Below are 25494 nucleotides of genomic sequence, written 5' to 3' on the forward strand. Positions count from 1 at the left end.
CCCTCAGGTTTTCAGCTCTTCACAGCACTAAAAGGGTTAATCTCACCTAGGCCTTGCAGCTGGAATGTGGCTTATCGCAGTGGAGGTGGGGTGGGGGAGCCGAGCCGCTCCGGCTGCCCACAGCAGGGCTGTGAGGGGTGTTCCGTGGGTGGAACAGGGCCCATCGGCTCCAGGATGGCCGTGGCCCGGCCCGGCCTGGCCCAAGCAGGGCCTGGGCAGGGCCCGCTGGCCCCCACACGGGGCCCGCAGCCACCTGTCCCAGCGCCGGAAACGAGAGAGAGCCTCTGCCTCAGAGTTTCTATTCTTAAGTGTGCATCACAGACGTGGTCACAACTTTAAGTGGCTTAAAGAATTGTCCATATTCAAACTGGCCAGCTGATAGGTTCTGTCAGGTCACAGAGGAAGCTGTAAGCACCCCTTTGCCAGAACATCATGTCCGGGACTATGCTTGCTAACCCATGACACCCTTGCAAACATTCCTTTATTGATTATAAGTGATGCCAACATGATTATCTAATTTATTAGTATTTGCATAAACTTATTACCTGCATTTTTTGAGAAACTGCTCCTAAGAAAAAGGTGTAAGGTAAAGGGAGCAAGTGGGCTTGATTAGCACAGTTCCCTGTGAAACTCCTACATATTAAGAATTTTGAACCTTGAAAGCTTTTTAAATTTCACAGATTGTCTCTAAGCCTACCTAAACCACCAAAAATGTAGAAAAAAAAATTAGATAAAATGTTTGCCATCAGCTGCAAGCCTACAGCGCATTCTCCTCCCTCTAACAACTCATGATTAGATAATTAACTAAAAAAAGTTTCAGATTTGTTCCATATACAGAAGTTTGCTTTTTATCTGAGTTCAGAGCTACCTGAGAGCCATCCACTGCTATTCAAAATACAGTCATCAAGGTAACAGTTCATGAAAGCCAAACACATTTGCTTTGTTTGTTTTATCAGCAGTAAACAGTCCTACAGTTCTCATGTTTGCAACTATGGATGTATCTGAAGTACTTTATATTCTTCAGGTACTCTCCACTTCTCCACTCTTCATGCATATGTAAAATTCATGAGCTCAGTATATGAAAGAGAATATATGAAAACATAATTTCCATTTAGTACAATTTTATGTGCAGATCTCCATATTGCAACTCCAGCAGCTGAGCAGTGAGCTATCAGGCAAAACCAGAAAAGTTCAAAGAAATACAAAGAGAAAATCAGAAGTCTCATATCATGTCATCTTTGTTTTACAGCATTGTAATTAAAGGTGTTCAATTCCAATTTTACTATCAGCTAAATAGTTCCCTTCCTTTTTCTTGGGTTGTTAAAAATATGAAGAAGTCCAAGTTAATAGTATTCAGAAATGCTTTCCCTTTGAAACAAGATCATCATAGTCAGACTGTTGGCTGAGGTGCTACATGATGGTTAAGACACTGTGTGTCCCTGATAAGCAGGGATAGTAATCAGGAGAGACGTTGGTGTCTGCCTAATCTTAGCCTCTTGCAGACCAGTTTCTGCAAGTTGCAATCACCTTCTGTCAGAAAATAAATGGTCAGAAAGATCCAGAATTCACATATCATTTAGAAAAATATCTCTGTTGTGCAAAGTTAACTATGGTTGAGCAAAAACATCAGGGAAACAGGTATTTGCTGAAGAAAGTAATTTCTTTCCAATAGAACCACAAAACATTATGGCAAAAGCCCTAAAAGACAGATGAAAACTCATTTAAACTGGAAAATAAACCTATATGTAAAAAAAACTCTTACTGGCAGAGCAGCAGAAACAAATAGCAACATTTATGCATTGTGCAGAACAACAGATTTTGAATACATGGTATATAAATGCCCATAACGGGGCTTAAGGCTTGTCAAGTGTGGCTGCTACATTATTGTCCATGAAGGCACCTTACTGAGCATCAACAAGGTTTGCACATGTCCAGCACCTGCTGTTGCAAGTGGTGGTTTTACATCCCTTGAGAAGGCAGATTTACAAATCTGGGTCCTGTGAAGACAGGCAAGTGAGACATTGTATTAACTATGACAGATGTAACTATTCCTACTGTTTTGTTAACATAACAGAATCCATGCCCTTTTACCTCATTGAAACAAAACAGTCTACAAGCTGCTCTGGGCACTCCTGAACTGTGAAAAGCAGCAAGATTCAGGCATCTGCATCTGCGGTCAATACTGATAAACAGGACAAGGTGGAAGGGCAAACCTCATCACAAGTATACTGTACCACTTGTACTGAGATAGCACATACATTTTGAGATTTATGACTCGTTGTACAAATAACTGCAACCATTACTTCATATTTTGAGTAAACAAATCTAGAATTCAGCCAGCCTGGAAGGGGCTGTCCAAAACATCTATCCATTCAGCCTTTCCCTCCTGGTTTGCACGCTGATCAGACAGATTCTAACTTAAGCAGCTGGGGAAAGAAATGTGATTGTCTGGTATCCTTCGAGAACTAAAAATCTTGAGGCAGACTTCTTGTCCTTTTCCTTCAGCTGAATCTTTTCTTAGTCTAAGCTGTGTCACTGACCTGACAGGTACAATAAATAAGGTAATATTTAATATGAAACCAGTGTTCTAATATATTTTAGGATGCGCCTTTTAAAAATAAACCAAAATAATGTTGGAAAGTTAACAGTTTCTAAAAATCAAATACTAAAATACAGAAATCTGAGAAACAAGATGAACAAAATTTAGAAATTGTACAAAGTGCTGTAATAGTAGATTATATGCTCATTCTGTGACCAGATCAAAACATTGGTTAACTCTGACACAGAAAAGAACCTGCCAGGAGATCTGCTCCAGCATGGACCCCTCTCTCCATGGGTCTGCAGATCCCAGCACAGGCCTCCCATGGAGTCTCAGCCTCCTCTCAGGCATCCACCTGCTCCAGCATGGGGCTCCTCCATGGGCTGCAGGTGGATGTCTGCAACCTCATGAACCTCCATGGGCTGCAGGTGGATGTCTGCACTCCCATGAACCTCCAGGGGCTGCAGGGCACAGCTGCCTCACCATGGACTGCACCAGGGCTGCAGGGGAATCTCAGCTCTGGTGCCTGGAGCAGCTCCTGTCTCTCCTTCTCCACTGACCTTGGCATCTGCAGGGCTGTTCCTCTCACATATTCTCACTTTGGTCTTCTCTGGCTGCAATTACACCTGTGCAATACCTTTCCTTTTCCTTAAATATGTTATCACAGAAGCATTAGCACAATTTCTGATTGCGTCAGCCTTTCCCAGCAGGATGTCTGTCCTGGAGCCGGCTGGCACTGGCTGTGCCAGACATGGAGGAAGCTTCTTGCAGCAGCTTATGGAAGACACTCCTTTAGACCCTGCTACCAACACCTGGCCACACAAACCCACAAATACAGGAAAGACAGATGAAAAGCTAGGTGTCCTGTCCCTGCTACTTGCTGCTTCAAAGAGAAAATGAGCAGGTAAATCAACTATATACTTCAAATATCAGTACCCCAAGCACAGGTAACCCAGTGTGAAGACCAAAATTGACAAGCTTAAACCTAAGACGTGTGTCTAAGTCTCTGATTATTCTGGATGCTCTGGAGAAAGAGTCTGTTCTCCATGCATCAATAAATTTAAATATATTTTAAAAACATCAGTATGTTCATATGCAATTAGCACAGTTTTACAAATATTTTCACTTTAGGCAAATTGCATTCTTACTGCTGGTGACTCAGGTATCCTACACATATAGACTTTATTCTGGTAATAAAATCTAGCACATTGATGGTTCAAGTAAATATTTGCATGTCTCTGCAGAGCATGTTCTGTCCATTCTCCCCCAGTTAGATATCCATATGAATGCTGGGTACTGCACGCGGTTCAGGTATCCAGCTGCACAAATGTCCTTGCCAGAGACAGAAACAGAGAAGACAGGAGACAGCATTTACTCAGGCAGAAAAAGTGCTGCAGGGAAAAAATTTTCATGGGAATCCTATTTCACTCTCAAATTTGAGCTGTGGCTTAGTAAAATTTATTATTAGTTATAGATTCTTCATACTGAAAAGTCTTCCTCAACCATAATAACTTGCCTAGAAGAAGATCTGGGCCTCCATAATCATTTACTGCACCAAACCTCTCCAGTGACAGATAATTTTTGGCTTTCTGTTCCAGACAGATACACATTTCAAACATGAAATGGGAAAAAATGCCAAAAGAGAAAAATGACCCATGCTAAAATACCCTTGAAGACAAAGGTAAACCTGTGAATGTATTGCCACAACGGAGGCATTTCTCTATAAAAAGTGCATTTCTTTTTGGGATAAATTACAAGGTGTGCCAAGACCATTTATAGAATACCATGGTCTAGTGATCTCAGATTTCCTCCACAGGTTAGTCATTTTAACTGATTAAATGCTAAGCAACCATAAAATTACTTCAGTGGATAAACTGTTCGAGAGCTGAGGTTATTGCTCCATCAGCAGCTTTCCAATAGATCCACTGCTCTTGTGCAAAGCAGTCTTCTCTCCTGGCCAATACCTTCTGCCTCAGTTTTTTTGAAAACAGAAGCTTTTTCTTTGGCAGCTTGATCCTGCTCCACCACAGCAACACTCCACATTGCTCCTGGTGGGAATTTGCATAATTTTAAAGTTGTGATTGAGCTGCAAGAAAGTTTCTCCTCCAGCTGCAGCTATGTGGTATGCAACAAAATATGCATGGCAGGTGACAAATCCACATTTCTCAGGGTATGCAAAAAACGTACCCCAAAGACAAAAACTGTGAATAAAAAATGGTGGTTAGATTTGTACTGTCACTTCCAAATTTCTCTACACTAAAGTGAAGAGTGGCTGTTTATGCCCATTTAGGAACACTCTCATCCTGTCTGAATGTAGAAACTGGAGTGATCAGCTTAAGATAAAACTCATAATAAATAATTGGCTTAAAACATTTATGTAAAACATGTTACAAAACTAAAGAAAAAGAAACATTCATTCAAAAGCAAGTTCTTGCAGAACTGCACACAAGAATACATAGAAAGTGTTCTGCAGCATCACAGGCTTACTAATATCTGCCATTTGTAAATGATAGCTATTTTAGATTACGACCACCAAAGACCTGCTAACAGCAAAATTTGCAGGCTGAATTATTTGTGTGTTAATTTCAATTACCTTCTTCCACATGAGACTTTTGTGATACCAGGAAAAATGTTCATTCTTAGAGAATGGGTAGGTAATTTGACAGGAATGACAGGATATAAAGAAATATCTTTTTTTTTTTTTTTGTCAGAAAGATATTTAACTGAGCAGGAGGTTAGAGAACAGTAATTAATTGCTTAATTGTTTTGAAAAGACAAGCACTAAAAAGTATGACCTCTCATTGACACTTTGCTGCAATGGTACATTAATTATTGCTGAATTGCAGTGGGTCTCCTGTGGGAACACAGGATATTCTCATTAATACCGGACAAGTTCACCATGGTCATGGCTTTTATAACAAATTCCTAATGCTAAATTAAAGGACTGTTTGGCTCTTGGTCTGGTATGTTCAGAAATCTTAATAGAATTTTTGTCTGTGAAATATTTCTTGCATTTAAAAATCAGTAGTTCTCATGGTCCAAGGAGCTGGCAGAATGTAATTAAAGAAACATACTGAAAAAGGCAAAATGGAGAACTTAGACTGGAAGAGGTTTTTTATCTGTCAGTTATTTTTCTTCTAAGTTTTCACAACAGCTTTTGCAAAGTTCAGTTCTTTAGTCCACGAAAGTCAAGGAACAAGTCTTGAACTCATGAGTAAAAAAGATCCTGATCGAAATCACACTGCATTGATTCAACCTGAAGGTAATGGTGCTGAGAAGTAAAACATGGCAATGTGAGATGCAAAGAGATCACACACACAGAATCACCAGGCTGGAAGAGACCTTCAAGATCACTGAGTCCAACCCTAACACCACCTCAACTAAACCATGGCACTGACTGCCACATCCAGTCTTTTTTTAAACACATCCGGGGATGGTGACTCCACCACCTCCCTGGGCAGACAATTCCAGAACTTTATCACTTTCAGTAAAAAACTTTTTCCTAACATCCAACCTAAATTTCCCTTGGTGCAGCTTGAGACTGTGTCCTCGTGTTCTGTCAGTTGTTGCCTGGAAAAAGACACCAACCCCACCTGACTACAACCACTTTTCAGGCAGTTGTAGAGAGTGATAAGGTCACCTCTGAGTCTTCTTTTCTCCAGGCTAAACAACCACAGTTTAGAGACGATGTGACAAAGAATATGTGTCCATTCCTGCAGTTGACTCATCTGGGGTTTTTTTCTGGTTTTATCCTTCAAACTTTACTCTGTTCTTTCTGCTCTAAATCAGCCACATCAGACTTTCCAGACTGTCAGAACAAAGAGGTTGTTCTGTTAAGGAGCTGGGAAAACAAGGCGTCTACATATAATGTGAAGTTCCTGCTCATTCCCACATGTTCTCTGCAAACATGAGGCCTAATGTTTCCATCCTAATGTAGCAATAAGGATAATCTCTCTCATTAGAGAATAATCATCCAGCTGGAAGAAGAGATTTTGGGCTGTACTGTTAAAGCACAGAGGACCCAGTACTCACCTCTAAATATGATAACAATTGGTCTGGTGCTTCCAGATGTCACCCACAACAGAGCAGGCAGCCTTCACAAGGGCTAAAAACAGTAAAAATTGTAGTCTCAAGTCTGCAACTCCCTTCATGGCATTTAGTCATGGACTTGTTTCACAAGCAGATGCTCAGCAGGATAAGTTTGGATGGGCTGCTCTACAGAGCTAGCTAAAAGGAAGAAAAAAAATCACAAGAGTAACCACAGCATCTTCTGAACTCCTGAAACAATTGCACACTTTAAGTTTGCATTTCTCATACCTTACAAATGTCTTCAGAGGATATGTGTTCCATCTGTATTTTTATCTTGAAAAGCTTTCAAATGCTTTCCTTACAGCATGAATTTTTTTCCCCAGCTAGCAGTGCCTCACTGCAAAGTCATGTCAAAGTGGACAACTCCTCAGAGAGCAGATCATCCCCATAGAGACAATGAACCTGTTTTTGTGAAACCTCCTTTTGAAGCATACACAGTCATTCTGTTTAATAAACACCTACTTCTCTTCCCCAAGGCATAGCACAGAAGCCAGAATGAGTAGCCCATCTAAACAGTCTTCAAGTGTTAACCAATTTTACATGAATGAAAAGTTAATGAATAATTAATTACATGTCTTGACACAGTAATGAAGAAGCATTTGGACTGAGATTCCAGCCTATTGCAACGAGAACAGCAGAAGGTAACTCATGATCTCTGTGAGCAGCTAAGCCCTTGATTGGGCTTCTTTTTACTGCAGAGCAGCTGTGGCACAAGAGGAGGTTGGCAGAGGCTCCTGGGACAGAGTAACAAGGCTCTGCAGCAATGAGGCTGCCAGCCCACATTCTTCCAGACAGCTGACCTCTCTCTTGTCTGCAAAATATTCACAAATTCTCTATTTCTGTAAGCAGAGAACCAATTTTTAAATCACATCTTAAGGCTCTAATTTAGAAGTGACATAACCTGAATCCCACTTCAACTGACTCAACCAAAATTTTCCTGAATGTGCCACATGTATGTAAATGGACCACAGGTATAAGGGCAGATTCTTTTTAATTCTCTCCAGAATGAAAGAAATTGGCCCTTATCCATGCCTGTTCCCACACATGGTCTAATTTTCTTCTAGATAAATGCCTACTAAAAAACAGTAGATGTCAGTTTAACATTTTCGGTAGATGTCAGTTTAACATCCTGCCTTCCTTTCGTTTCCAGAGAAGAGAAATTTAGCTCCATAGGTTTTTGCACAAATCCTTTCTGTGACTGAGAGATCTACAGCAGTCACTGACATCAATAATTTCTTGGGTACAACCAATATAATGCATCAAGGTTATATAGTCGGTGTCCAAACTTTAATCCTTGAGGGTCCAAAAGTTCATAATTTAACCAGAAAGTCTGTCACACAAATACTTGCCTATCACTTCAGTTCAGTCTCAAGTAATCCCTAGCTACTTCTGGCATTACTTCACCCTCATTGATATTCCCTTGTTCTTTGTCTGCTACTTTTCTCATTTTCCTTTTTTTTTTCTTCAAAGTAGCTATTGCAAACCCAAGCAGAGCTGCCTCCACTGCCATAAAAAGCCCTTCTTGTTTCTAGTGCAAAACCTCAGGGAACTATGTAAATTTTTTATTATTATTTCCATTTCTGTATTATGAATGTAGGATAACAGTAACCTTCAGTGACAAGTAGAAAGTCTTTTTGTAGGAGAAAATTTTGGAGTGGATGATCAAAAATACTCATTTAAGTTTTATTTCAGCTTTCTAAATATAGGCGTGCAACTTCTTTCAAGATGTCCTCAACATATTCAAAAAATAATTTATATATACAAACAATTTATATTTTTATATATATATACAATTTTTATATAGATATAAAAATATATTTGTATTTTTATCTATCTATATAAAAACATTCTCAGCCCTTAGCATGTTAAACGGAAAACCCATCATGGGAAAAGAAAGCATGGGAGAGCAGAACCTGTTTAGTCAGAGCCTTCTTAAATTGGGAGAGCAAGCCTGGCCCTGGAAGAGACATAGATGTAGTAGAACAACACAGCTTGAGAAATGGTGGCATGCGACTTCTCCCAGGTCCAGTCAGACTTTTGGCAACATGTGTAATGAGGACTTTGAGCAGCAGTTATCCCCTGGCTTGTGCTATCCTTGTGTCTGTATCAACGATTTATTAGAGTCACCGACAAGGAATATATGCACATTTTACCCATTTTCTTTCAGCTTTAAATGCCATATGTTCCCCAAATAATTAAATTGTTATAGTTAAATGAAGGCATCTAGACATAGCACTGGCTAGCTGTACACAGAGGTCTCAGCACTGGCTTTGAGGATGATTAGGCCATGAAATTCTTCTCAAGGAGGATAGCTTGTGAGATGAGACCTTGCTTTGTGCTTTAGGAGATTCATTACTGGAAGTACGGACTGGATTTAGGCTAAAGATTAAGCTGGGTTACAGTGACGAGGTATCATCCCCCAGATAACCATGTCTGCAGCTACTGGTTTATGAAAAAGTTTCACTAAAATGAAATCTTCTCCCTTTTAACCGTGTAGAAGCAGTCATTATGGTTACTGCTCTTATCACATGGAGCACCTTACCTTTGATGAATATGTCTACCCACAGACTTTTCTAGTGTTAATAAACCAGACCAACAAATTCTGTCTGGCCAGCAAGCTGTAGGCGGTCGTGGCTGTGCAATGGCTCCTGTCCTGCTTACCTGGTGCTCTCACTTTGACCTAATGGTGCTGCTTTGAGCACACATCAGGCCTTAGCGTGGACTGCGTTAGTCAAAATCAGAGCAAAACCTGAGCTGAGTGAACATGTGTCTAACCTTTTATTACTGTTTACTTGTTTCTCAGATTCAGCCAAAATGTGCTTCCTAATGGTCAGCACAGCAGTGCATTTTACATACCTAGTGCACAGTGCTGAATATCTTGCATCAGTTTTATCCTAGCAGCACCACCATATATAACTACATAGCACAGTCATTATTGGAATGCAGAAGTATTATCATTTCCCAAACTGACTTTCTTCCAGACATTCAAATGAAAGATACAGTTTTGCAGGTTTTTACTGGCTGACTGCTTGCTTAATCTTTCCATTTCAAGCGTTTATCCAGAGACACCCATTTGTTACCTCACCTTTAAACATCTTCACAGCTCTCACGTTAGCCTGCTTCTGCTTCTCCAACAACAAATACTTCTTCATACATTACAAATGCTCTGCAGTAGATGTCACTTTGAGATTGATACTCTTCGGCCATGGCTAGGAGATATCTAGAAAATATCCAGGTATTTCCAGACATAAAATGAGCCTCATTCTCTGCAATCACAAATGTTTCCTTATAATTTTGTCACAAGCAAAATCTTCCTCCTGCTGTTTTAGGTGAATTTATTGTTAATTTTTTTATTAATATATGCAGTTTTAGTTTATTCATCATTATATATGGCAGTCAGTTTTATAGATAATCCCCCTTTCAATCAGGATCAAGATCTAAATTTCGTACTAAAGCAATTCAGAGTGAATATATGACCTGTCTCAGTAAATAACCAAGATGCAGCCCTGCTGACTTTAATGTTAGTCAAAATGCCAGGGCATGAGGAGGATTCTGCAAAAGAAACTTCTGAGTCTTTATTTTTTTCCTCCCTAAATAAACCCAGTACATCCCCAGATATAAGAGCTGTTGGAGCAAGGCAAAACTGAGAAGGGTCTCCTAAATAATACTAAGTCTATCAAGCTTGAGTTTTGCATCACTTCTGCTGTAGACCTGTGCATATATCCTTAAATAGACTAAACAGCCATGAAAAAGTGGCTTTTGCTCAGTACCCAGAGAAAGTTCAGCCTGGAGCAGTCCTAACATTTCACATAGTCCTGGAAGCAGTGAACTAGCAATCTAAATCTTAAAACAATTCTTTAATTAACTGGACGTGCAAGGGATGAAGAATTTAGTTATTAAGGCTGGATATGTTACAGCATCCAATTTATCATCTTAGGCATGAAGACTGAACCAACCCCAGCTGGTCAGAGCACAGTGCTAATAACATCCAGGTTGTGGGTTTGATCACTGTATGGGCCTTACGCTTAAGAGTCAGAGGTGATGATCCACATGGGTCACTGCCAGCTCAGAATATTCCATGATTCTGTGACTCACTGACACTGTGTAGAGTGAGCTGGAGCTCAGGTCTGACTCAAGCATAGAAGGAGACAAAGACTAAGGGTGAGAAGAGAAATGAAACTGATCCTGCTTCAAAACCTTTACTTTCTTCAAAACCCCCAAATTCACATATCAAGATCCATAAATAATGTATTGTTTGATTGTTGTCTCTGTGGTAAAGCATTCTCTCCAGGAACTGTAGGAGGGAGGAGTTCTGCCCCAGCGCAGGAGTCATGCAAGGCTGCCTGTAAGTCATTGGACACAGAAGTGCTTTGGAGGAGAAAAAAAAAGAACAAACAAGCTGGTTTGCATTCTGAATCCTCTCTTGGTGCATACAAAAGCTGGCAGGCCTCTTGGCAAAGCCAGTTTTGAGGACTGTTCAGCTCTTAGAGGCTGCCCTGGGCTTAAGATGGTGTCAGATGGTCCATGCAGTCCTGTGAGCAAATACAGAACAATTTCTAAGCAACATCATGAGACATGATTTTTTTCAACTTTCCCCAAATGTCAGATAAAAAATCAGTATCTTTCTCAGTACTTTTCTTTACACTTCTAATTCCAGAAACAAAAATTTTTGTGATACCAATCTGATGTCTACAGTAACCTCTGAAAACTTAAGCCGTCAAACTCACCAAACAATTTATCTTGCCTCTCTGCCAGTCAGCATGCTGGAAACATGGTTCAATTCCTGTCAAAGCTAGTGGGAGAACTTCACAGTTGGTTCTCGTGGTATTTAAAAATAACAATAGTTCTATAATATCAGCACTGGATTCATCGCATTTCATGCTTAACCACAGTAACTTACTAACAGAAGAATTAATGGCCCCTTTTGTTGCGAAGCTACTGCCCATTATAAGTTACTGAAGGCAGCCTTGAAAATCAGCTAAACCATACATGCTTGGACTCAAATTTGGCCAAGTTAAGAAATGCTGGGTTTTCCTTTTTCTTAAGACATCTTTCTCTTACACATGAGAGAATCAGAAAATTTGTCCAGAGATAAATACACAGAAAAGGAACCCTTAAACATTGGGTTTGGGAAAACTAGTTCAGTTAAACAATACCAAGAAAATGTAGCAATTAGTTGGTTGCAAAATAGAAAGGGGTGAAATCCCTCTGACATATGGAAGTGCAGTTACATAGGAGACAGGCATTTTGCAGGCCAAGTTAGTTTCCCTCAGAGAGGAGGGTTAGCTGCTATATTTAAGGAAGTATAACCCCGAAGATGAAAATGCAGTTACATATAGCTGCACTTCCACCAAGGACACATACAAGAAGGGCAAAACAGTGGGGTGAGTGTGTGTGCCAAGATCTTTTAAAAAGGAAAAAATTAAGAAATCACATACAGGGAGCTTTAAAAACTGAGTTTGCCCAAGTTTATCACATAACCAGCTAATATCACTGTATGCCACAAATTGAGATCTAATCTTGCAGAATCCTGTTTACTCGGGGCCTGGATCTAATGAATTCTCACTGCCTCCATGTGCTCATGGCTTGCTAATCATCCTCTCCACAGGCAGAGGAAAGCTATCCTTTCCTGGATAAATCCAACAAGTCCCCTGTGGGATGCTTTCCCACTATTTTAACGAAGTCTCTTTAATGTGACAGATGCAACTTGAAGCTTCTTTCATGTTGGTGTTTTAGTTTCCTCTTCCACAATCTAATAGGTGGAAATTTTGATGAAATAAGCTGAGAAGCACAAACTGAATCTTTGAACCTACAGTGATGAACAGTTTCAAAGCTTTCTCAAAGCACACACCTGGGGTACAAGATTAAGATCTTCTTTTGTAGTTCATTCTTACTTCCATACGTCAATTCCTCCTAATCATGAAGTGTGTACATGAAATATACCTTGCCGAATCCTGTTAGAGCAGATATGAATAACATGAAGAGTCTCCTAAAGGCAAGACACAACGTAGTCCAAGGGCTAGTGTGAAAAATCCATGTAGCACACGGCAGGTTCACTGGGGAACTAAATCAGCAAATTATCAAGCATTCTTTTTAATTTATCATAAGTGGGAAAAGAGGCTTTATTCTTTTGCACAAATATTTGGAAGAATACTCAAAACAAGGTTCTTTATTGACAGAGTAGAGATGCAGCAGGCCCACTCCTCTTCAAGCATGAACAATCCAGCTCTAAAAACAGACCTACATAAATCATTCCTGTTGCGTGACAAAAATGTATTCCTGTCCTGGAAATTGATGCAAAAATCCAACAGATTTCTTTCAGTGAAGGAAAGAAGCATGAATTTTCATTGTCCCCATGGAAAGGAAAACCGGGTGCAAAGCACAGCCTGCACCAAAATAGTTGGCTAACTTCAGCTGTCAGAGGATTTAATGGAAAATGAGCAACTTATGCTGTAAGAACATATCATATTGTAACTTTTTTTTCAGCAGATCTGAAGTCTTCAAAGCATCAGTGTTTGCTGTATTCCTGTATGACTAGAAAAACCACTGACATAGTTTGTGAGAGTGAGCAATGTTTTTTAATGAAATAGCAAAGTAAAAATTGTTCTTCTGAGCAGGTGAAGAGAGAAAAAGCCTAAGAATAAGTATTTCCAGGAAGACTAAGTATTTTGTATAGACTCAAGAACACATCAGACAAATTCCAAAAAAAAGGATGACCAGTTCCCAGAATCATGGAATCATGAGATAACAGCTTCAAGACTGAAATGCTAGTGGTAATAAACTTGCAGATGAACAGGAGGAACTGTTTTCTATAGACTTTTAGTGCAATAATTCAAGCATTCTAAAACCGTGTATCTGTGTAATATAATGTTGTCATTGCTGACTACAGGTCAGAAATCTTGTACTTAATTTATAAGTCCTCAGGACTGAGGATTGCCAGTCTTCCTCCAGCAAGTTTGCTGTTTTATTTTACTTTCTTCATACAGGACAGCCGTAACGTCATGCAAGTAGAAGTAACAAGTCCTTATTTTCAATAAAATGTGAAATTTATGGCTCTAGCATAACGAGATTGTGTATAGGAATAAAGACCTGGTACAATAGGAGGAGGCTTCAGAAGTGGAGACACAGGAAGTGGTGCAGAGTTCACAGGCACGGAATGAGAAAACACAGGGCAGAGCCTTGGCACTCGTACCTCTTGGGTATAAGCAACTTGCCAACAGTCACCAAAAGAAATACCTTGGACCCAGACAAAACTGGGTTTAGTGTTATAAAGAGAACAAAGAATTCTGGAATGAGCACCATAAAAGTGTACATTCAGACATAATGGTTGCAGACCAATGAAAAAATAGCTAAGCTGAAAATGCAGGTCAGCAAGCAAAGGGTCAGTCCCTTCTCCCATGTAACAAGCAACAAGATGAGAGGAAATGGCATCAAGATACACCAGGGAAGGTTCAGGTTGGACATAGCAAGAACTTCTTCATTGAAAGGGTGGTCACGTCAGAATGGGCTGCCCAGGGAGGTGGCGGAGTCACCCACCATCCCTGGAGGTATTCAAGGAATGACTGGACATGGCACCTAGTGCCATGGTCTAGTAGACAAGGTGGTATGGAGGGTAATCAGTCAAAGGTTGGACACAATGGTCTTGGAAGTCTATTCCAACTTAAATGATTCTGTGATTTCGTGAAAGAAAAAATATCTCAAGTGAAAGTTAGAGAAAAAGATCACAGAAACATCATATTATTAATAGTGAAGGATCTACATACTGATGACTCGTCACAACATTCCACCACCAGGATGAAATTACCAACCTTACTTCCAGGAGAAAGGAAATCACTGAGAAAAATTGCACAAAATTAATAATTTGGGCTTAACTTGTTTTTATTCCTCTCCCCCTCACACCCAGTCATTAGACTCTCAATTGCATTAAAAATACACTCTTGGCTTTACAGAAGGTGTACTATCTCTTTGCACATAGACAAGATTTTAAGCCCAACAATAATAAATACAAGATTTTATTCATTCAGGAATGTCATTAGCACATGCACTAGAAAACTCAGGCCAAGGTGATGATTGCCTCTGCTTTTATATAGAGACCTACACCATGATGGAGGCCTTATTCCAGAGAGAAACCTCTGCAGGTTGCAACAATAAAGAGTGATGCAATGAGATCTTGGGAGGAGGAGACAGCCCTGTAAATTCAAAGCCTACACATGTGCAGCATAGATAAACTGCATGAGCCCCTTGCTTACTTTTACCTGTGACAGGATCAGACATCCTGGCTTTTAGGCAAGGTTGTCTCCAGCAAGAAAAGACAATACCAAAGGGTGTGAATTTGGGAGCAGCAGTGTTAGATTGGGTAGCCTCATTCAGCAGCATTAGTCTTCACTTTTCATAGTCTCCAAGGCTTTCCTTACTCTCTTCCTTCTCATTTAAGAACCCTCCCTGCACACCTTCCACCTAAATCTCCCATTCTTACAGCAGTGGCAAAGTTGTGTACACATAATTGACAATAGTATTGTGTACCTGACTTTTCTCTTTGGAACACAATACTTCCCTGATCTAAAAAGAAATCTACAATTATGTTTAGGGAACAAAATTGTATTCATATATTACCTGAACTTTATTTTAATAGTAACATAACTTCTAAGTCTGAAACATCAAGATTAACTTGCAGGTTGCCATAACAACACATTCCCCAGAGAGATTCAGTTAAGTACATGGGAGAACTGAGGAGAACAAAGAACAATCTGCAGATAATTCCTTTAATTCCAAACCAGAACAACCTATTCCAGGATTATTCTGCCTGCATAGCCCTGAATTTAGTAGCAGTTAATCCACTCAGTTGAGTTGCATCAGCTTCCACTTCTATTGTTTATTATATCCCAGTGTTTTAATAGCACCTTTATTTGCTAGCCCAAACACAGCACCACGGTCTAATTTTGCCTGTTCTTTGGATTTCTGTATCCTACTTTCCCATCTGGCATATTCTATGTTTGCTATAGCATGCTATCGTTATTTAAACTTCTGTGGGAAACAGGTTCTAGGTTTTACCCTGGAAAAACCATTTCGCCTTTATTTGAATTGAACAATAACATCTAGAATGAATATGCCCTGCAAATGTGCCCTGCTGATAACTTAATAAGTTTATCAAGCAATCATTGTGGACTATACAGTGTGTATGTAATAGCCACAGAAGCAAGTAGAGCAAAAGAAGCAGAAGCTGTGTGTTCTATGTCCCATTTAAATTACGTTAGATAATTGGTATTTAAATAGAAGCAGTTCTATTGTAAAGAGTCCTTAGCAGCTTGCTGAAGCTTTGGAAGTCTAGCAGATTCACACAAAATACACTGCCACAGCAAATGATGACATGCATGTTGTCTACAGATCCAGAGTTCACCACCTTCTTTACAGTATATGCACAAGATAAACACTTCACCTTTTCTCTTTGCTGAGTAAGTTGCAGTGTTTGAACTGTTACTCTCCAGAGCAATTATTCTTTTCATGACACAATCAGGCCAAGAACTTCCTAATTATATCTTATTATTGTGGTCTTTTCCCTCCTATGTCCCCTCCCTGGTTTTCCTGAATGCAAGATTCCCAAAATACCAAGCAAAACTACAGAATCAGAAGCAAAGAAAGCAAACACGTTTGGAAGAAACTTTGGAAAGAATTATGAATATTGTATTAAGTATTATTATTAAAATTATTAATTATGAAAATTTTCCTTGTGACTAGCAGAGATCACAGCAAAAGTGTTAGCTAAGAAGAAATATTCTGTGTTTCTTTGTCCTACCAGACCACATACATCCCCAAAACTTGGGGATTGCTTTTTTCTCTTCTCTTCACAAATCCTAATCCTAAACAGGGGCAATGAAAAAAATATCCAGGAAAATATGGAGGAAAGTATCCAGGAGCCTATTATAATCCATCACTCCACTAGTTCTTCTTTTTTATTTTTATACAGAACTGAGAGCTGCCAGAGACATTCCTGTCTAGAAGGCCTCTTGTCCAATACCTGCACAACCTGCAACTGCCATTAACGAACAAGATTGCTCTTCTGAGTTTCAGCATATTTAGAGTATAGATAGCACACCATAAAATTTTTTTCCCTAGAAGGTAATTTCCATGCTGTAATGCACTGTATATGCACTTCTATTGCTTGCTTATTGCTATCTAAATGTTTTGACCTTGACTTGCCTAAATGTTGAGATACTATTAATATTTGTATGAAGCCCAAAATTACTTTTATGTGTAGATATATCAGTTTACTGAAGTAGTGATCTGAATATACATAATTTATGTTTAAATGTGATTTCAGGATTTACTAACAAAGTCTGAGCCACATATTCAAGCTGCAGAATCCAATTTAATGTTGTAGATAGGTCGTCTTTTATAAAGCTGTAAAATAATAGCAAATTCACTATCTTCTGATAGGCTCTTTAAATGTTTAATTATCCTGCTAGACATTTGCTTCTTATTTTAACATTGAAATTGCCAAATTTCAGCTTCTAGCCACTGAATTCCACTATTCCTTTGTCTTATAAGTTCCCTAATATTGCTTTTCTGCATTAGTACAAGTCGCCTCTCAGCTTCCTCTGTAATAAGAATTAACTGAGCTTCTCAGATCTGTTTTCCTGTCTTAGACCTATAGTAGTCCACTTAAAACTTCATACTGTAATCTAACAACCTTATGTGATCTGTAAACTGGCCTTCAGTCTCAACTATGCCACAATGAAAGGATAGCAGCAATACCTTTTTGAGAAATGCATTTCTCCTCAGCTAAGTTCTGCACTTACTGAAGACCTAAACCAAGCTTAACTAGCCAGTTAAATTACTAATAGAAAGGAGTAATAAATCTAAGTAAGCTGGACTTCATGAGTGAACACAGCTTACAGCTGACAGATTTCACATAAGGAAGAAGCAAGCTACATACATTTCAGTCAGCTAGAATTTATAGAGGCCTTTGCTTTCTGTTCATGAAGATGTGAGACCATGGAATTTCACTCTATGTTGTTGAACTTCCACATCACCACAAAATACTGTTGTTTTATCCACTAGTTAACCAAGATCTCCTTTTCTCATGCTGGAGACTTAGAAATTTGGCAGGTATGTACTAGCCCCCACATGCTTTAAAAATACTGCTTGCACTTTATCGGCACATGGTGTTTTCAGATACTGCTTCAACAAAGACGGCCATGACTGAACAGAGGAATGCACTACATATTGTGTTCATAAACGGTAGTAAGGCAGCCATAAAATTGCAAACAACACTTCCTTTGGAATTTTTTTAGCAACTGAATTTTCGCAAAATTGAGGTAAGAAGTTGATTTTCCAAGGCCCAAGACAGTTCAAAAGAAGCTGGGAAAAATCTTTGACTACACACCTCTGAAATCCAGCTTTCAAAAAGAAAAAGGCACAGCCAGAACATTACATATATGTTGTTTAAAATTAATAAGTCCCAGAAACAGAAAGCTGTTCTGGGACAATGAATGATGACCAAGAGCTGAACACACACTCACACTACAAAAATCAAGTAACATCAACTTCTCAAAAATCTGCATACTAGCTATATTTATGCCATAAAACACATGTGAAATATGTATGGTCTGTGAAAGTCACAGCCATCTTAAATCAATTTCTATCACTTTCATTTCACTCTTTGGTGCCAGTAACTCCATAGCAAGATTTAAGTGGCAGACATTTTGTTTTTGTAGGAGCTTGTTATTATTCAAAAATGGAACAAAGAAATGGAACAGGCTTTTAAATACTGCTTTAAGACACTCCGGAACACGGTCTCCCCATTAGCCTTTATTATACAATCCAAGTTCTGAGAAGATTTAGTTAAAGAGCATTGACATAAAAAAGAACTTTGTTCTCATTGTATCAGTGTCTCCAGTAGGCAGTCTAATCCAGATGGTATAAATATAAATTAAATACTAGACAGAATAAAGTGAGCAGAGCACAAAATTTATGGGGTGGGGAGAAAGGGGGTGGGGATGGGGGGCAGCACAGTATCAGTTCATTCTATTGAATATGGGACTAATGGCATTCAGAAGTCACTACAAAGGATGACTAATTTATGATAGTGGGGTGTAAAAGCAGTATGTGACTATTTGAAACAGCTATATGATGCCTAGTTTTTCTTTGCTGAGTGTTAATGGTGGAGAGTACAACAGATGGGCATGCATTAGCCTATGTCTTATTTTATCACTGCAGTTCTGGGGTATGGGAAGAAAAGTAACGCAGTGGTTTGGTCCGTTCAGGAGACGGAGGTTCAGCTGAATACCTATACCTATACCAATACCAGTACCAGTACCAGTACCAATATCACAAGTACTATTCAATGCAATACACGCGTAACGTACAAGACATGCAACTCCATACGATACAACACCATCCAATACCGAGCCTTACAACACCATCCAAGAGAGTACCATGCTGATACTCATGGAACACATGCCCCGCGAGTCATAGCACACAAAACAAAACACCTTGCAGTCCAGTGAATAACAGACAATGCCGTGCACACAATACAATTTCGTACACATGTACCATGACATGAAATGCAGTGCAACACACAATATGTGCGATATAACACAACCCCATACCATGCAGTACAATGTGACACCTGCAATACATCCATACAAACAGTATCATGCCATACAATACAAATAAAGTACAAAATACTACTCAATATATAGAATACTACGCACACAATAGGACTAAGAAACTAAGATGATAAATACCATACAAGACAGCCCAATATGATACTGATATCCATTACCATACATGCTGTGGGGTATATTTAATGTATTTTAAAAAAATAAAATATTTATGTAGACATAGTGAAGACATATTGCATGATTTGCATGGAATTTGTTTTATGCAGCCCTGAAAGCTGGAGTATTAAATATCTCCATAGCAATCAGAAAATACAAACTCATAATAATATATAAAAGAGATGAAAAGATGATAAAATGTCAAGAAAATAATAAATTCTAAAATGCAACAGAAATGTTCCAAATGTCAAGTCTGAACCTCTGCTGACACAATTTTGAACCATTTCCACACTGTGTTACTGGGAAGACTTGGGAAAATCCAGATCTGTTAGTCTAACCTCAGTGCCTGGAAAACTTATAAAAATTGTACTGTGTGGTTCTGACAGACAGGAAATGCAATCATCAGGCACACTCAGCATGAGTTCACAAAGGAAAAGCCCTGTCTCACTAATCTGGGATAAGACCATCTGCCTTGTGAGCGAAGGGGCAGGGTGGACACGGCTTTTCTGGATTTTTCTAACTCGTTTGATACTGTTCCTTACGGCATCCTTCTGGATAAGTTGTCCATCTGTGAGATGATCAGGTGCACATTCTGTTGGCGAGGAACTGGCTTATGACATTTGGAAGCACTTCCTGACCAAGAGGGTGGTCAAACACTGGAACATCCTAGAGAGTTGGTTTATACCCCATGCCTGAGAGTATCTTAAAAGGAGGCACTTGGACGATGCCCTTCACAATGCACTTTAAATTTTGATCAACCCCAGGCACATATTCTATTGAACTGTGTGTATTTTACTGTATTCGGTGTTGTGTTTTGTGCAGCAGTTTCTTTGGTATTGTGGTGTACAGTGTCTCAATTTGTCTTCTCTTTTGTATTGTGCTACATGTTTTATGGAATTGTTTATATCACATTGTGCACTGTATGTTACTTATGGATGCACTGTGATGTGTTGTGTTGTATTGGGATTTTTTTTCACACTGCATTCTATTTTGCCTCTTGTATTGCATGTATTGTGTTTTACGCATTATGTTTTGGACTGTGCTTTGTATTTTGTATTTTGTGTTTTGTATTTTGTATTTTGCATATAGTGTTGTATTGTAGATCCTTTTGCAATTTGTACAGTAATACTGTGTCATACAGAATTTGTTGTATAGGTTTTTTCACTCTATTTTATGCATTTATTTGTTATATGACTTATACGGTACTGTCATTGGTTTGGTATTGCAATTTCATATTGTTCAATGTTTTGCATTGTAGAGCACCCCCCATCACAGCTCTGGCACTGTGCAACATCACCTCCCAGCAGGGTCACACACAGAGCACCTCTTGGGAACCACCACTGCTGAGCACAGGCAACCAGTTGGCCCTGCTGCTGTTCCAGATCTACGCAATGGCACAGTGCTGGTGTCCATCACCATCTGCCCCTGTTGCCTCCAATAAAAACTGACACTTTACCATGCCATAAATCAAGTCTCTCCTGATGGGAGAGAATTTACTGAAAGACCTTGCAAGGAGTTTGAGAGATAAACTGAGACGTCTCTTTTAGTTTCAATGCTTCCAGATAGTTGTTTATTAAGTCTTATCAGAGGAACAGAGCCACTAGCGTGACCCAGGTACAGCACAGAAGGAAGAAAAGTAGGAGTGAGACTCATTATCAAGATTTACACAGCCTTTTAAAGATATTTTAACCAATAGTTACTAAAAATGTACATTATTTTCACTTTCTTGCCAATTATTCAGTAACACAACTAGGAACTGCGGCATTTTCTATCTAGTCATTCCAAACCACTTTTACTGCAGAATATGGAGTAATAGAAGAAGAAGAAGAAGGTTTAGAGAACAACAATCCTCCATTTTGATATTTTTTACTCTTATCTATTTACTACAAAGAGAAGCCTAAAACCTCTAAATTTTTCACCCTGTGACAATCTTACATAGTAGTCTATCACCTAATTCACACCACTGTATTTTCTAGTTGTTGTCTGACTGTTGGTAATTTTTTCCAAGGTTTGAAGCTAAAACAGTATTGGTCAGGGGGGTAAAAACCCTTAAAAACAGAGAAATATTCTCGGCACTCTGGGTTCCTACAAAAAAACCTTTCCATGGTGTGTGTGTGTGTGCGTGTGTATGGAAAGTGTTACAGTTATGTTATTTGTAAAATACTGCGTTTTGGAATGCCTTGCATTCAACTGTTGTAAAGTCTGGTGTTTTCTGTATGGTACAGTATCATAAAGTCATACGATGGTTTGAGTTTGAAGGGCCCTTAAAGATCATATATTTCCAAATCCCCTGCTGTGGACAGGGACAGCTTTCACTAGGCCGGGTTGCTCAAAGCCCCATCTAACCTGGCCTTGAACGCTCCCAGGGATGGGGGATCCACAACCCCTCTGGGCAACTTCTGCCAGTGCCTCTCCACCCTCACAGTAAAGAATTGCTTCCTAATATCTACTGTAAACTGACTCTCATTTGAAAGCCATTCCACCTTCTCCTATTACTTCATACCCTTGTAAGAAGTCCCTCTCTGTCTTTCTTGCAGGCTCCTTTCGGGTACTGGAAGGCTGCACTCAGGTCACACCAAATCCTTCTCCTTTCCAGGCTCAGAAACCCCAGTTCTCTCAACCTTTCCTCACAGGAGGGGTTGTCCATCTCTCTAATCAAAGTAGTTGTTTTCCCCTGGACTTGTTCCAAGAGCTTGATGTCTGTCCTGTGCTGGGACCCCAGAGCTGGATGCAGTGTTCCAGGTGGGGTCTCACCAGAGCAGAACAGAGGGGCAGAATCCCCTCCCTCCCCTGCTGCCCACGCTGCTTTGGATGCAGCCCAGGACACGTTTGGCTCTCTGGGCTGTGAGTGCACATGGCTGGGCCATGTCCCACCCACCAGCGCCCCTAAGTCCTTCTCAGAAGGGCTGCTCTCCGTCTGTTCATTGCCCAGCCTGTGTTGATGGCAAGGGTTGCCCTGACCAAGGTACAGCACCTTGTACTTGGTCTTATTAAAGTACAGTATTGTATTGTATCTTTTGTCCAGTACATACTGCATGCATCATGGGTATTATTTTTGTTGTTGATACTACATGGATTGCATTGTGTTCTATATCTTTTAATGCATTGTGTTCTATATTTTTATTGCCTTTATCCATTCTATGGTGTTTATTGTTCATTCTGGGGGGCTGTTATGTAGTTATTGTGTATAGTTTTTTTTTTGCTTTTGGTATATGTAGCTATTACATTTTAGGATTGTACTTTAGGTACTATATTTTAGGTATTGTGCATGCTGTATTCTATAGTTTGATTGCTTGATTTGTATTACTTGTATTGTGTGCTGTGGTATGTATGGCATCATAGCATCACAGAGAGAGGGATGTGAACAGCTCAAAAGCAAGGTCCAAGCATGAAGATCGAGGAAAGAGTCTTACTTCTAGGCAAATTTCTTATAACTAGTCATATCTTAAGCTGAGTCCTGTTTCAAAATGAAGGAACTAAAAGTATTTCTTTGGCTGTATAATTTAACCTTCAAAAAGAGCTTTTCACTTTGCATTCCAAGGTAATAGCAGCAGTTTTTAACCTCCACTAAACAGCTGGCCAGCACTTCCAACAGAATCAAAAGCAAAGCACAACACACATTCATGCAACTTACTCAAAATTATAAGGAGACTAAGAGAGCATGGCCTCAGGAAGGTACTCCTACACTGTCAGTACTTCTTACCCAGGCTGTCCTTGGCTTCCAGTGCTCAGTCAGTTAAGCTACCTTACCAGAAAGTTTTTGCATAAATGAATAATGATGGACCCATCTGCAGACTGATTCCTAGAATACCAGCACAGCACAGGTTGACACTAAATGTATCAAAATAAATAAATGTCTGAATCATAGCACAGCTGAATGCTGTAAGGAAGATCAAAAGTCAGTTGTTTCCTTTTACCCATTCTTTGGTACAACTAGTGATGAACCGAATTTTGCTTTCTGTGTCACATAATACTCTAACCTGATTAAATATAATTGCCTTGGGTCCTGATTTGATTATTTCATCTCCAGAGTTATTTATGCAACTGAAGTAAATTTCATATTTTATTCAGTTAAAGTTAATAAAATATGTACAATAACATAAAAGTTTTAATGTTTTACAAATTAAAAAATATAATCTTGATATGCCATAACACTTTAATATATTTAATACTCAACTATTTGGTATTGTTTCATTCCATTGAATGGCAGCATTTAAAGTGTCACTAGCTATTTTAATTTTCTTCTGTAAAACAAAATGCTCCAGAGGATTGAAAATATTAAGAATGATTTTGTCTCAGAAGATTTTTCTACAGAAGTATTTTATTCGTCTTTTCCAAGACAGCCTCTTCTGCAAAACAAAACCATACAGGCTCATCACTCTGGAGTGCTCAGTACAATGAGCAATTCTGGTACCAGAACTTATCTTACATTCTCTGCAAACATCATTAGTATTTGCAGGTGTCAGCAGCCCAAGAAATGTTGTGGTGTTTATCAGAATATTAGGAGTAAGTAGACAACTCAGCTTGCCAGATTTTACCATACTGAATTCTGACATGTAAATCCATAGCTGATGTACCTACCATAATACAGAGATTTGACCCTGTTAGGAAACTGAGTTATTGAAACCACTATTTTTTTTTCCAAGCAGAAGCGTAATTTCCAGAGCTGAAAATAATTTTCTACAAAATTCTAGTAATCTGGCTGGCACCATTTTGATAGTTTTATTCACATATCTGAGACCACCCCAACACTTTGCTGTCTATTCAGTGGTTTTGAGAGTTGTGTCACACGCTGGTCAATCTCGAGTAGAAGTGAATGCATAAGAACACTAGAAGCTGTGGGGTGTTAAACTTCAGTCCTCTAGCTTTAGGGCCCATGACATCTCTAATAAGATCCAAAAGCAGGTTTTGGGAAGACTACTAGCTATGTTCCTACTCCATGCCCCACCAAATAATTTAAAACTTGGTTTATTAGCAAAGCTCACCTTGTAGATGTACTACAACAGGCTGAGTTTACTCAGCCAGACCAGTTTTTAACTGTGGGCCAGTTTTAGATGCTAAAATCAAACAGAACAAAATTGCTGACAGATAACACATAACCGGAAGCTTTCCATATGCATGAACAGGTGACAGCTGATTCTGTACCTGGTATCAGAAATGCAAATTCAAGAACTTTAATGTAATTTAAATGGGTGCATTTGAACAATCAGAAAGTTGTATTTTACATTTAATTTCGTTATATCTTTTCTCAGCTAAGGCTGAGGGTTTGTGGCCAGACAGCAAAAGATGAGAACAGGCAAGAGCTGCACCAGGAGGGATTTGTCTACAGTACCTTTGTCTGAGTATCACATGTGGCTAAATGGAGGTGAGCAACCAGCACAGCTTAATTGGTCTCAATACATAGAGTTTTCCTAACCAGATGACAGTTGTTGAACTTCTGAACTTCTCTCTCATTTATCAACAGGAAAAGAGTCAAGCACCAATTTTGCTGGTTTATGTCTTGGTTTAAATACTTCACTCACCAAAGAGAATTTGAGCAGCTGCCAGCTAGCCATAAAGAAGAGCAAATCTGGGCCTACTTCTCTGCTACATTGAAAGCAGCAGAGAGGAAATGCTAAGATAAATCAGCTCTTGGAAGAAAATGAATGAAAGCAATACATGGCGCATCAATTCTTCTCACCAATAAGAAAGTCCTTTGGCCTACCCATTCGTCTGTGTCCTCCTGAAAGAGACAGGAGTGAAGAGATATTACAGCAACATGGTACAGTGGTGGTGCGGCATTTAACCAGAGAACCTAACAGGACTCTGTTTTCCAGTCATGTTAGAGAGGTCACGAGAAAAGTTTAGATTTCCTCATTCGTTTGTGCCAGACACCTGCAGAGCACCAAAGACACTTTCACCCTTCATTTTTGTACCCAGGTGCCTGCATAGCACGTAGCCTCACACAGGCTGTATACTGTTCCCACATCCAATTGTACTCCCATATCGGTATCAATGTCTTCTCAATTTTTAATAGAAAACTCAGACTAGCAGAAGCCCTCTACCTTGATGCTTATCATTAGATTGAGATGACTGAAGAAATACATT

At 39.3% G+C, this 25494-nt stretch overlaps 1 long non-coding RNA gene across 1 annotated transcript in view; it reads right to left on the minus strand.

The window, feature by feature from the left end:
* Positions 1-392: 392 nt before the first annotated feature.
* LOC116438443 overlaps positions 393-25494 on the minus strand; it is a 60321-nt gene continuing 35219 nt past the window's right edge. Inside the window, exons 2-4 of the long non-coding RNA XR_004237742.1 lie at positions 9714-9848; positions 6572-6766; positions 393-1997 (exon numbers count right to left, since the gene is read on the minus strand). This is a non-coding gene — a long non-coding RNA (uncharacterized LOC116438443). The remainder of the gene's footprint in view (positions 1998-6571; positions 6767-9713; positions 9849-25494) is intronic.

Source organism: Corvus moneduloides, chromosome Z (assembly GCF_009650955.1).
Source record: "Corvus moneduloides isolate bCorMon1 chromosome Z, bCorMon1.pri, whole genome shotgun sequence".
NCBI lineage: Eukaryota > Metazoa > Chordata > Aves > Passeriformes > Corvidae > Corvus > Corvus moneduloides.